Below are 14,952 nucleotides of genomic sequence, written 5' to 3'. Positions count from 1 at the left end.
TGCTGTTAAAACTATTTCTTGTCAGGCCATAGCTCTATAAATAACAATATCAATAGTTTATTGTCACCAGTTTGTTGTGGCTGACTGTGTGAACACAAAAAGCTTTGTCTTGGAAATGCCATAGCCCTTAGCTACATTTAGCTTAGATGGAAATTGTTTTAAGAAAATGGGAGATTTTAGAATGTTTTCGGGGCCATTTTATATAGATTAGGTGCCAAATAAGGAAGGCAAAATACCCATGAAGGAGAAAGTCTCACCTTGCAGGATTATCTGTGATTAAAACATGCCTTCTGCTCGGAGGGATAGCAGAGAGCGACAGCCTGTCAATAGCAATGAAGGAACCTGTAAGTATAAGGTTCCTTCTAAAGAATTCTGAATAAAACCACAAACCAGGTGTATTCCTTTGACTGGGGCAAATACAATAGAGTCACCTGAATATTTTTGGATCCAGAGCTTCGGATCAATGAGCAAAGCCTTCCTTCTGTCAGCGAGAGAAGGGGTCTCATGTAGTGCACTTGTCTCCCCTATGTCACAGTCATGAAAGACCAATAAAAGAGAGATAGAATTACTTCAGTATCAATTGTAATGTCGTCACAGTTTCATGCATTGAAACTCCTCCTCTTGTTGAAACTGAAAGTAGGTCAATGCGGTACATTGTGGCATTAATAGTTCTCACACCAAACTCCTGCATTCAGTCCTTCATGGCTGGAGGCTCAACAGCATGACTGCAGTGCAACAGTGATGTACTAATTTAAAACAAATTATTATATAGTTGACATTTTAAACTTATATTTGTCATATTTTGTGTTAGCAATTAGCATGATCAGCACATTTGACATTAATAACTGTATACTGGTTTGTCTGTGTGTGTTCAAACTTACTCATAATTCGGACATTTTATGAAAGGCTGATGACATTTCGTAGTATGCAATTATGCATGAAAGATTAGAAACAACACATTGGCAGTATTGATATCTTCTGAAGTTGGAAACTTCATAAAACATTGCTGGGCAGAAATTAATTCTTTGTTGGACAGTGACTTTTGTTTCTGAAAATATTAAGCATAAAATGAGGAAAACATCAAAGTATGAAATGGCCAAAGATAACTCCTTGTGGTTCTTCAGCACTGACAGAAGTTTTGTAGCAGCTCGACTGAATATATCTCAGTAGAAAATACAGTTTCTCTTCAAGTCTTTGTTCTTCCTCTGACATTAGATTTAAACATCTGACTGATACTTAGCTGCTTTTTCCCTAAGTAACTACAGCCACACTGAAACATGTGGTCACAACTATCTGGTAGCCTAAATAAATGATGCATTCACAGATTCTGAAAAGACTGGATTTTTTAGCTTTATATTTCTCAGTTAAACGTAATGATGCTTGGTTGCAATTCTATACAAAATCCCACACACATTGAGTAAACAGACTGTGGCAATGTGGTTTATAAAATATATTTAAAAATATTCAAATTTTACTGTGGGAGTCTAAACAATATGTTTTTTGACAAGAGGACTTCTTTAAAGGTTTTATTCTGAAAGGTTTCTACCTTCATAGTTGGCCCTTTAAGAATACCTTTTTCAAGGCCTCATGTTGAGGGTGAAGGACACAGCTCTTTTGCAAAAGAATAAATGTGTTGGCAGTAGAAGACCCTTAACAGTAGACCAAGTAATTAAACCAAAGCTCTGCAGCATGAGGTAAAGTGGAAAAAGTCCAGTCCAGAGGCCCATACCTTCTTTGTGAGTACGTGTCAGGCTTTTTGCTCAAGGTGAGTATGTTTGCCCACTTCCCTGTCTGGCCAGGTCTGTGTATTCTGGACGCTGGTCAACAGCTATCTGCCAGTTACTGTTCACATTAAATTAAATGGGTGCCTTTTTATACTGGCTTCTTTTCGGGGGTGTATACATATAACATGTTTTGTTCTCTGTAGCAATTTTGTCCCACATTAGTAGAAAAAATTAAGGAGCATTTGTTAGTCAGAAGTGCAACTTTTGGGAGATAACTAAGTATGTGCATTTTATGCATCTAAATAAAACAACACTGTACCAACAGTATTGGTTCTAAAATTTGTTTGCAAATAGTTTTTAAAGGCTGCATGCTTTTGGAAATGTAATTGCTCACTTCACTCTTAAAAATTTATATAACCACTCATGTCGTAATATTAAGTTTTGTAAACATCTGGTTGGCCCAAGTATGTCAATAAGGAAAGGGCATTTAACCATGTAACCCACAAGTGAGGTAAAGCAGGATGTCAGGAGTTTTACATCATTCAATAGGAATCCAGAATATCGAAGGCAAAATAACAACACTTATATAAAGCAATAAGTATACTAAACCTTTTAGTTGGATGTGGCGCATGTTCATTTTGCTGTTCTGTTCTCAACCCGAATACTGGTGTAGAGTAGCATGTGGTGTTTACAGCCCTCTTTTGGCTTTTCCCTCTTCTCTCCCCACTGTCACCTCACCCAGTCTCACCCTATTAAGCTCAATTTGTTCTGAGAGGCGAAAATTGCTTTGAGCCAAGAAAACACTTGTTGGGTGAGCAGAACAAAGTTAAAACTTGTTTCAGACATGTATTCAGTGTGTGGATTGAAAAAAACAATGCTTATTGAAACTGAGATGTAAATAAGAAAGGAGAGACATTTGCAATTATTTTTAAAATAATTTTCATGGAGTTCAATTGTAGTATAAATAAATGAACTGATGTTATGCCATGCTCGCATGCCAACAGAAAGAAGAAAGAGTCATAGAGGATGAGGTAAAGTGTTGCTTGCATGACTGTTTATTAGAAGCCTGGAGACTTTCAAAAAAGCCTAAACAACCCTGAACCAACCTTTAAGATCTCCTATAAAGCTTGAAATGTTTTGAAGCAGGATTACAGAGTGCAAATTTAATGAACATTCATTAGAGGAGAGGTTTCTATCTAAACATATGCAAGTCAGGCCACATGAAGCACATTTTTTACACTTTAACCATTGGTCTTGGGTTGCATTTCGTCAGTAGTTTTATTCATGGTGTGTTACAAGCTTTACAAATTAACAAACAAGTTTTAAAAATGGCCTCCTAATTTCTTATAATTAAGGATATTTCACAAATTAAGTGTTAAATCTTTTTCTGTACACCTCCTGTGTTGTCAGTATTCATTTTTTTAAATTTAAATAAAAGCATGCTAAATGTGATTACATTATCTCTTTGTTTTAAGCCTTAGAATGTGAAAACTACACTGAACTGTTTAAAAATTTGACTTAATCTTCAAATTGTTCTTTTGTGACCTTTGATGCTCCACATCTAACTGATAATCTAAATCTATCAAAGTTCTAGACTGAAGGACCAAGATTTTCTAAATGTTACATGATCTGTGAAGGTTTTAGTGTGAGAGCTCTGTTTTGTTGATAAAGATCTGACCATGGCAATTTGGGGAAAACACAGGACGCAGAGTTAAGTAAACATGTGATTGATGATGGCCTGAAACAGCCAGGGTCAGTCCACTTATCACATGGCGGATGGCTCTTCTTCAAACAATATTGATCTGTAATTGTTGTTTTCTGGGTCAAAAGTTATCTACATTCTGTTGCTTATAGGTCTCCTCTGTGTTTCAAGGAAAGGCCACAGAGGGTTAAGCAGGAGGAAGTAAACCTAACACACTCAGTCTTTACTTCTGAGTGTGTAACTTGTTCCTTAATGTTGCAAGCAGTCTGTTTTTTAAAAGTGGAAGTTAAGTGACAGACTCAATGTAATTATACCACAAACTTTTAACACCTTACTGTGTATTTATTGGAAATTTAATGTGAAAGACTGACCCAGTAGTGTACAATTCTAAAATGTAGGGGAAAATATGCATGGTTAGTAACTTTGTTCCGAAAAATAAATCTATTTAAAATAGGTTAATGAAAGTTAAAATTGGATTGAGAACATCTGTGAAAATCAATTTTAAATCCCCATTTTTCAAACAGATTTTTTATTTGATTTAGGTCTGCATGCTCCGGCCACCACCAAATTTCACCATGGCGATGGTGTGTTTTGGGTGATGTTAGGTGTTAGTTTGCAATGACACATATCTTTTTGCATGTCAGCCAAAAGGTCTCACCTGACCAGAGCACGTTCTTCCACATGAAGATTCCACAACAGAATCACCAGCGCATGTCTACATTTTACAATTATGCACTGTTTTGGGAATCACATAAATTCCCAAAACGACATTTGATATTTGTGGCATCCGGGTGGCAAAATAAGAAGAATTTCAAGCGATATACTTTTGCAAGGCACTGAATACTAAAATTAGTTTTTAATCCTTAGTGTGAAAATCAAGCGTATCTCTGGATAATAATAATATTTTTCGCTAAAGGCTTCAAATCTATTTTCTCTCACTGGTATTAGTCCCAGAGTCTGTCTTAAATAGCCTGCAGGCTCAAAGCTCCAGCGTGGCTGAGTACAGTACAATCCTGCAGGCTTGATATTTATAAAATCTCCCAGAGAACATCCATCACTCTGATCTCGAGCCAGAGCCCACTGATCTGCACTCTAAGCACCAAAGTGGTTGTACTCCCTTCCTTTTCCCTTCAACAAAGATGCGAGCAATGATGGAAGAAGGAATGGCAAGAGAAAAAGTGGGAGGAAAAGCAGTTTTGTGTCCTTGTTTGGCATACTTTTTTCTACTTTTTTTCTCCCAGTAGGCCATCTGTTTCCTGCCTGCAACATGACACCCAGTGCCAGATTGGGTTCTGCTAGTTTTGGGGAGTGTGCGCTGTTGTGGGGTTTATGATTAACTGCTATGCTAACCCTAGAAGGCTTTTATGTTGGTACGGAGCGACCCATGTGGCTGCATGTGATTCGGGTGTGACATAATAAACGTGGTTCATCAAAACTGTGTGGGAACCACTTTCTTCTGCAGCACTGATTCATATGGAGCATGTTACTTTGGGACATTTGATTTAGTAATGGGGTATTTTATGTCAATTTATTAGATATGGAAACGTTCCATTTCATTGGTTTTCTGTATGCTCTAATGGAACAATGCTTGAAAAGTGTCTGTTTTTTCTCAGATAAGATACTTAAGTGTTGTATGTGAGAAGAAAACTTTTTAGAAAACACTTTTTATAAAAACTCAATTTGACTACTTTTGGGTCTTGGAACAGTCCATAAGCAGCTTCATTTGAACTTTTCTATAGCTTTTAACACACCTGTCCTATAGGGAATTTTCCATCCACAGGCCCACACTGAAAAGCTGGATGCTTCTTTCACAGTGTGTGCTTCTTTTTTTTTTAACAGTGTGCATAAATACATGTCAGCTATAGCTCAGCCAGCTTTCTGAGTTGCACTTAGCTTAGTCACAGTGTACCCAGGTCTCTATGGGACTGAATTTAGCTTCCTTCAAATTATCTGGATATTGAGATGGTATTTTTTCACATTTGCAAGATTTTGCTTATAGGGTCCATTGGACCATGTAAGCTTTTCACCTTTGTATGCAGTCTGGCAGGGTTGCACTGACCCCGTGTGTGCTTCGACAAGGCTTTTTTTTTTCATTGGCATGTATGTAGTTTTGGGAACTGGTAAATCAAAAACTCGTTGCTCATACTTCATACATATTTTACCTTTTAGCGAGAATGCATGCTAAATGTTTGGATTACAGAAAAAGCAACAGACATGTTTGTTAGGAATGCATTGCTGTAGAAATTGAACAAATACCTACTAAGCTAAGTCAGATTAAGTCTTATATGACATCTCTGTAAATACACAATTGCAGATCACCTTTATCCATTTCCATAGATGGTGCAATTTCTCTGCTCAACAAAAAATCTACAGATATTAAATGCAGGTTAAAGCTATCTTACCTCCATCACTCCTTCAAGAAAGTCAATTTTTCTTTTTGCCACAGTAAGCCACAGTTGCCTTTCTTCTTCTCTTCCCCCTGCTCAGTCTGGCAACTGAGTGCTGGATATTTACTCTGTCTCATACAGCTGAGCGTAATGTGTCAAATGGTGACATTTGTATTCTGTATGTGCTTATGCAAGTCTGGCTTTGGTCAAATCAGTAAAAGGGATTGTAAGAAAAGACAAGCCACAGTTGGCTGTCCAATCAAGGTCTTTTGTAGTTTTCAAGACAACAGAATTTACAATTGTTGTTAAAATACTTGACTGTAAAACTTGCACAAATCTAATATTGTTATTGAATTGCTCATAAGGATTGTTTATGTGTGGCGATATGTTCAGGTTCTCTGGTCTGTGCAAAGCACTTCAGCTGCAGCAGGTGTTTATTTTAAAGACTGTTGTAAAAGTGTCTGGAGCTGTCTCTGAGTCTAGCGTTCCTCTCTCGGCTGATCTCTTGCGCTCTGTCTTTCTGCTCTCGTAACCCTGGGGACATGCCTCCACATCTGTTTGGTCTCAAGCTGTTTAAAAGCCATGGCTGTGTCGACCGGAGTCACCGGAAATAGAAGCACACGTATTCGTTGTTTTAGGAAATATAGACTGCAACACAGACAACCAGAACATCTCTACTGTGTGAGTGGAAACACATCGGGCATAAATTTGAGTCTTTACCTTGATCGGTTGACCCAAGAATCACTGTGGGATCTGTCTAAAAACTTTCTCATTCCCCTTTGAAATGAAGACAGGGCATGTTTATAGAGACTGTCCTGCTCTCTTTTACTGTCTCTCCTCTCTGTCTGTTGATCACAAACAGCTGCTGAGTGCATTCTGTAGTAGCACCTGCTTACTACTGTCTAACTATGGATCTGGTTCTAATAATAGTTGACAGTAGAATCATGTTAAAAATTCTCTGCTGGGAAAGGATAGGTCTGGTAATTGCACCTGGTATGTGGTACAAATGCATTTGGTGGCATACAATGTATCAGTTTTGCATATATTCCTAATATGTAGATGTGGACTGTTTCCTATGTGGGTCCAGATGTGAGGAAATGAAGCAGCTTTTAAGCAGCATGGTGCAAATACGGTGGTTGTGACCCTCGAGTCATCTGGAGATTACATCACAAATGCTAAAATACAAGACTTTTAAGTTGATGTTTAAAGTTGATTCTGGACCTTTATTTGTCTCAAATCACAAATCTTTATGCAACATACAAGAAATCTAGGAAGCTTAGGTATAATTTGATTCATAGTAATTTCAATGTTTAACAGTTTCAATGTTAAAGTAAGCATTACTTTAACATTTAGTGATGCTCAATGTTAAAGTCAGCATTGCTCACTTCAGCATTGAGTTCGTTAAACCTATTAACTTACAAATAATAACTCTAATACACTCTTGTGTTTAAACCTGTTGAGTTTCACTCACCTTAGAGTAATAATACACCAGTACTTTATATTCTTTTCACCCAATAATACAGCTCTCAGTAAGAATAATAAACTCCAAATACTATTCTATTAAAATCAAACACACACACACACACCTGTATGAGGTATGAACATATATTAAACACAATAATAAAATAACAAAATTGCAAATGTTTCAGTCTTTTAGTTTCACAAAACCTAAGTTAATGTGGGCCCACACTTCAATGTCCACCTACGCCAGCAATGATAACCTAAAATATAAGTTGCTTTGCTCTACATCACTTCCCCTTGCAAACATGATCCCTTCAAAGTAAAATTTGGTGACGATTATTTTACTAAGAAACAGTTTTAACTACGTATTTCCAAATTCTTTAAACTTATTATACCATATTACTTTAAGTACTTATAAGCACAGCTTTTTGTTAACACTTATTTATAACAATTTTGAAATATTTAGGCAAACATGTTTAACACATTCTAAATTATTACACTTTCCATGAACCTAACTCAACACAAAACACCTTTATTTTGGATTGGGTTACATATCTATTATCTGCATCATTTAGGTTTTTGATCCATCACCTAGTAATTGTTACCACTCCTGCTTTCTGTCCGTAATTTCTCCTTTTTTATGCCCGCCTGGTTATTCCTTTATCCTTGTCTCTATTTTTGTACTCTGTTCTTCCTCTTACCATTGACCCTTTCATTTCAATTACTGTGTAACAATTTCTGCTGAAAAGATGTTTTGGACAGTTAAAACTCCAGTATAGTGTTTAATGGTAGACTAAACAAACAGTGTTGATGTTTTTCCCATTATGTAATCTCAGGTGTCGTATGATTAGACGGATGACAAACTTAGACTGAGCCAGGACTCGCTATCAGTATCCCTTTCCAGAACCCACCTCTAATGTATAACTCTGTCAGCACTTGGGGAAAAAAACAAAAAAAAACATTCCTCACATTTAGATACGCACGCCCACGTGGCGGTTTTAATATGATGATGCTTAAGTTATCACTGATTGTCTGTTTGCGTAATACAGTAAGGTATTACTTATCTGAGATCTGGTGGCCGTAATCATTCTCACTTATGGTTTGTATAATTGCTTGATGATGACAGAGCACAGTAACACCAGTGATATACAGTTTACACACATAAGGCAGGCGGTAGTGTTTTTACCTGAATAACGAATAGAATGAGATGTTCTGCATCAAATCATAGAGTACATAATGATGCACAGATGCTGAAAGAAGATGCTTTGTGATGCTTCTATAATTTTGCCCTCTAGTGTCTAAGACAACAGCTTCTAATTTAATTCACTTCTGTTGTGTGTTTACTGAAAAGCCACTTAGCTGTTGGGAATCTCTTAAACAATGCATGCAACACTGTTCTATCTTCGTATGATTACCTCGTTTGTCTTAACTTGCGACAAAGGCAGTTGTGAAATCAACTTTTTAAAGGAAAGCTTGAAAGGTAGAACAGGTTTCCCTTAAATGTTTGCATTGATTTTGTTCATCAAAATCCAAATCAATGCAAACATCTGCTAAAGACTATCCTTATCAGATTCTACTTCTGCATGCTATTATTGTATTATGTTGTAAAAGCTGTGATTGCATTGTTTTCCTCTATTTGTAGCTTTGAAAAGCAATAGTTAGCTAGTATGCACACTGAGAGAAGGACATGTAAATAAAGTCTTCCTGTCATTTTATAATCATTGGTTCCTCTAGTTAATTTGTTCATTCATTTTCTTAACAGCAAATGCTGTATGTCAATTTATTGTTGGGCGTCATGGGAAATAGATTTAACAGCGGTTAATCTTGGAGTATTATGCACTCTTCTGGTCCCAGTAGATTTCTTTCAGTTGCTGATGTTATTATCGCCTTTGTTCAACCAGTTGTTGTCCTCAGCTAAAGATAGCACTATTGTTCAGAGTAGCCTTGACAGTTGTCAGGGCATGCTTGTTGCATGTTGCCTTTATGTCTTATTTTGCCCAAAAATATCCTACAACATTCACACTGATACTTCTCCCTTTTATATCAGTGAGAACAAATGACACGTCTGCATCTTGGTGGTTTACAGACGAGACAGTCATTCGGTGACCTCAGCTGCTGTGTTCACCTATGAAAACAGCCCCCATGAGCTCATAACTATGATACGAAAGAGTGAGTTTAGGCTGGTGGCTTTGGCTTGATGATTCAGCATTGGGTGCATCCTTGTTGACCCACAGATGGACACCAGATAATGACGAGCTTTGCTGATTTCAGCCTCAGATAAGTTTCTTTTGCTTTCGACTGATGAAAACAGCCACATTAGCAACAGAGATCCAATCTGCTCGCTGTGGCCACATTTCTAGTCCGATTAAGAGTTTAGTACATTTATTTTTTATTTATTAGCATCAAAGATATAAAATCAGAGATACAAAATAATTTACATGTTTTGTGGTATCTGAGGGAGCGTACCAGAATAAAGTCTTTCTTACATGATTATGACCCTATTCTGTCTATTTCTGTCACTGCATGTATATTAATGATACCCTGTATGGGCTTGTGTTGAGAATGAGGAGCACTTAAATAGTTAAAACAGCTGGGGCTGTGGAGTGAAACGAATGGTTGTGGTGAGGTGAGAGCGATCACAATTTGAAGACAGTCTGTGGAGACCTTGCATGTGGGTGTGTGTGTGTGTATGCATACATTAACATTCATATGTCTCCTACAGAAGGTGGTAAAGTAATTGGCACAGTTTATCCATTAAAATTGTGAATGCTGTGTTTTGGAGCTGAATTCGGACATACAATAGAAGTAAGGCTGAAAAGTAGGGAGTGAAGCTATCTTCTCTTAGGATTGTATTACCATTTGTCTTTTTTAGAGCTGCTGTCGCTCTGTAAACCTGTATTGTGATAAAAAAAAAAGCTGCAACTGTAGGACAAACTCGTTCTGAAAAAGAAAATTTCTTGATTTCACAAAGTGTCAATAATTAGTTCTCCTTGTCTTGAATGTAAAGTAACATTTGTGACATATTATGATATATATATATATTTTTTTTACCGAAAAACACAAAATAATGATTAGAGATTTCCACACCTATTGGATGTGTCAACATAAAGGTGTTCAAAGAGCCATAGAAATTAATTTTAAATCACTTTTAAATTTGGCAGAGCTTTGAGTTTCAAAAATATTTTTTTAGCACATTTAAATATTTTTTCCAAGACCTTTTGTATGAGATTTTCTAAGAATAGCATTTATTATAGTTCTTCTAGATGTCCTGTTTGGGCTATAATTAGTTTCTGTTTTTATAAGTTTTCCATCTATTTGCTTCCTGAAGACGATTAGAGGTATGGGTGCCATTCAAATAATTAGTAAGAACCCACAAACCAAAGTTTGTTCTGAAAAATTGTGGTACAATTTATGTTTTGACCAATCAATTATTCAACGTAGGTCACAAAAATTAGTTGTCAAAATCTGACTTCTTGGTTCATATTGGTCCAGTCAGTGACAACTGCTATAACCTAAGTTGCTAACTCATTTTTTTATGCAGCCTTTTCTGTTTTAGGTGGATCACAGTGTCTCCTAACCTCTAATCCAGGATCTACTGGTTTTTAAAGGGCTTTTGTACACACATTTACTGGGGATGTCAATATTTGTGGAAGGTGCAAAAGTAAAACTGTTGGCCTTTTGCTTCAGGACTCCTCTGAAATTTCCATAATGATAGTGGGTTGTAACTCTTTCCTAGCACTTGTACATGCTAAACTCTAAACCTAATAAAGCAATAAAGTAATTTGCATGGTTTAAGCTAACAGAAAATTGGAGCAGAACCAGAAAAAGGCCTTAGCACAGACCACCAGTCCCTTGGTGGTGTTCACATTACTGCTGTTAAACCTGATCTGGTTTGTATACACAAGACAAGAATGAGTGAGTTAATCATGCCCTCTGACATACAGTCCCTAATCTAAGGAAATGGATGAAAACTTAAAACACGTTGACAATTTTTTAAGCCATTTATTCCCACAGATGGAGAGGTAGCATCTCTGTTTTTTAATGGTAGTAAATAAACTTTTCCAGCCACTGGTTTTTTAGACACTCATGCCTACTCACATCTTTATACTGCGTTATGTCCATGCATTGTCTGTCTCTCATAAGAAGTCAAAATTGACACATATTCACACTCAACCTCAATAAGGCTGTTGTCATCTGGATACTGTTATGGCGTTACACTGGGGGAGGGACCACTGAGAAGCTTTATCGACACCTTCAGCTTCTGCCCTGTTCACCTCGCTTGTTATTCCGCAGGAATGCCATTACCTAAGTGAAAAATGACTGTGTGTGTTTGGGTTTGTGGATGAGTTCATGAATGTGTGCATGGAGATGTCTGTCTGCATGTCTGTGGGAGGTAAGAGAAAGACCCAAAAGAGAATAAAACATTTTCTTGTTTCCATGTGTCAATAAACATTGAACAGATTCACTGAATTATTACCCTTTTGTGTGCATGAGTTGAGTTTTGAGCTTTAATCAGCACTTTATTGGTGTAGATTAAGTAGGCACTGGCTGTGTGCTAATTAAAACCAGACAGTTTATTCTCAGACTTCCAACAAAATGCCAGCACATTGTCTCAGTGTATTTTTTCCCCCTTAAACACACTACATATGTTCGGTTTCAGGGCCAAACAGGGAATTTAAAACAATGCTGTAAATGTTTATTCCCCTGCAGCCCCCCGAGCCCCCGAACCCCTCCACTCTTGCATGTTCTCAAGGGCTACATTACATTAAAGTAATTGGCACAGTTTTGATCTCACCTCAGATAATTAGGCTCTAATATTTCATTATATCCCCTTCGGCTTGCAAGGTTTTGCTTCAAATATTTTCAGCGTTGGTCAGCACAGGGCACGCAAACACCAACATACATGCACACGCACACTGGTCTGCAGAGCCCAGTGAAAACAAAGCTATGCTCTGCCAGTGTAAACAAGGGTCATTGTTATGAGGGTTCTTTCCCGCCTTGTATCGTCGCTCCCTGTGGCAATCCATGCCTCTGAGAGTCACGGCTTAAGCAGAGAGGCCTCGTTTGGCAAAGTTATTTTAAGAATCGCGAGGAATCATTTGCCCTGCATTTATGTGAGCATGTCATTATAATGCAGGCTTTGGGGTGTGATTTATGTGCTCGGTTTTGCTCCCTTTCACCCCCTTTTTCCTCCCGTTTTACTGGTTCGGTCTAACTGTCTGGGTTCTGAGGGGTGGTTTGCGGCCATTTAATTCACAAAGTTTGAGCTTTTTTGACTTTTTTGATATTTTTAGATGAGCTGTGGTCAGTGTAACACATTGCACTGAAGCGTATTTTTGTGGAACGTAATTCAACCGCGTTTCATTTAGTGTGCTTGTGCGTGTCACATTCGGTGTCTTCACTGTGAACACGGGCCACATGTGGAGTCGATTAGGACCAATCAGAAAGCTGTAATCAGGGCGGGGCATGGGGAAGATGGTGGTGTACTATTGGGGGCATTTTAGGACTTGTGATTAGTGGGCCAGATAGATGAGGAAGAACACAGGGTAACTTTAAGGTCAAATCTCATTTCTCAATTTTGCTGTTTCTCCTACTTCCAAATTTGATATATTGCTTTGGTTTGCCACATGACCTGGTACAATTACAGGGAAGTATTTTAATGTAAGAATATATGCTTCTGCAACTGGAAACCTGGTTAAAACCATTTGGAGTTTGAGTGAATAGCGAACTGAAACAAATACTAGAAGTCAATAACTATGTCTTTTAGTTCCCCTTGTGTATACATGTACATTTATTCAGGCTGCTTCACTGGTCTTTATTTTTCTAGTGAGTTAACTGGTTCCTCTGAAGGCCAAAACCTAAAAGCATTCTAGTTTATGACCTTTCACATTCCTCTTACTAAATTTAAACAGCCACTGTTTCCACCAGCTGGACCACTGTGACTGAATCCACTGTTTTATCCACTTTTACTCCAGTCAGTAAAATTCATTTGTAAAGATTATAATTTTTGACAAATGATTGCATCATTACACACCAAAATATAATTTTTAAAAAAGATCAATTAATGTTTTGTTGGCCAAGATGTTTAAGGAAATATTTGAAATCATATTGGGTGTGATGCTACACATTGTTTCTGAACCAGAACTTTTGTGGAAAACATTGAGGGAAAAATGGCCAATTTTAAACACACAATGTCCTCAGGTAACAATAAGTATTTATACCTAATTACAAACATACGGTATAAATTACCTGATTTAATTCAAACCTGACATCATTTTTCAGTCCAGTCCTGCCAGATTGTTTCTTGAAATGGTGGTAAAGTTATGCTTTGAATCTGCTCACATTTTACCGACCCTTATAGCCATGATATTTTCCTCTGGACACCAATTAAAGCGGCAGTATGACTGCTTTTTTGGAGGTCATGTGGAACAATTACAATTAGTTTGGAATTCAGACTGCTGTTCCCTTTTAATATGATGTAAATCTAATTATTTACAATAAAATTAACAATGAAATGTTCTCCAGCAGTTACACAGTGCTGTAAAGATAAACGCATAACTCTGCCAAACAGAATTCCCAGAGAGTAAAGCTTTGAATGTCAGTGGTTATATTTTCATTATTGCTTACAATTGGAAAAGCCTTGTAATATGTCTAGGGGATAAATATCTAGTGACTGGAAGGAGTGTGGTCTGCTCAGCTCCTTCCTTAGTTTAGATTGGCTTTTGGATCACAGCCAAATTACAACCCTGGAAAGTATATTTATTTTCCCAGATTTAAAACAAACTGGACATTTTTGGGGCTTTTTTTGTCCTCAATCACATTTCAGAATCTGAGTATTAGGAGCTCTGATGATGCCTGCAGAAACACGGAGCAAATCTTTCCTCAAAGTTCGATTGCTTGTTCAGAGAGATGAATATGTGAGAACAGCAGAAAGCCGGACAGTCGGTCATCTGTCGAGCTGCAAATCACTGCAGATACAACAGGGTAGATAAACAAGGTGACCGGAGCGTGGCCTGGCCTGCAAAAACCACATTTGAGCGAACAGGAATGTATAACCCACTGCATTGTGGGTTTGTGTCTGGGGGAAAAGAGTTCAGACTCTCTAACTCACAGGGAGCTGTTAGGATATGGGGGTAGCAGTGGTGGCGGGGGGAAGGGGTGCAATGAGTAAGGGGGAATAGAAGAATCTTAACTTTTGGGAATCAGTGAGTAGCATGAAGAGGAATGTGAGTCATGGCCAGGATGTTCTCTACATCTGCCTCCTTCATACAGTAGCTGTTTAATGATTGTTTTTCTTTTGCTTTTGTTTTAATGAAACGCACCAGGCATTAGGGAAACTCTCAGTCTTCATCAGCAGCATCTGTTAAGCATCTCTGGCGTCTGCTGTAGCCTGTTTTGGCTCTTTAGCTTCATTGCAAGATTAGTTCCGAATAAAAAATGGAAATCATGGCTTATACTTAGTAGCTTATACTTAGTAGTTTATACTTAGTCTCTACAAGAGCTTACAGAGCTCGAGAATACTAAGCCACAACTACAGGCAGGTATGAGATTCTCCCTGTAAAAAAAACTAAAGTACAAGTGCTGTATCAGGGGTTTTACCCACAAATTCAAAACTAAAATAAATAACATGATCTACTTGCTCTTTTTGTGAATTGAAAACCAAAACGTATTCTTACTG

At 37.6% G+C, this 14,952-nt stretch overlaps 1 protein-coding gene across 2 annotated transcripts in view; it reads left to right on the top strand.

Annotated features, from left to right (window-relative positions):
- eva1a (eva-1 homolog A, regulator of programmed cell death) overlaps positions 1-14,952 on the top strand; it is a 68,373-nt gene that overhangs the window by 47,749 nt on the left and 5,672 nt on the right. The window lies entirely within an intron of this gene.

This window comes from Xiphophorus maculatus, chromosome 15, assembly GCF_002775205.1.
Source record: "Xiphophorus maculatus strain JP 163 A chromosome 15, X_maculatus-5.0-male, whole genome shotgun sequence".
Lineage (NCBI taxonomy): Eukaryota > Metazoa > Chordata > Actinopteri > Cyprinodontiformes > Poeciliidae > Xiphophorus > Xiphophorus maculatus.
Note: the sequence above shows the minus strand (reverse complement) of the source record. Positions and strands in the feature narration are given on the sequence as shown.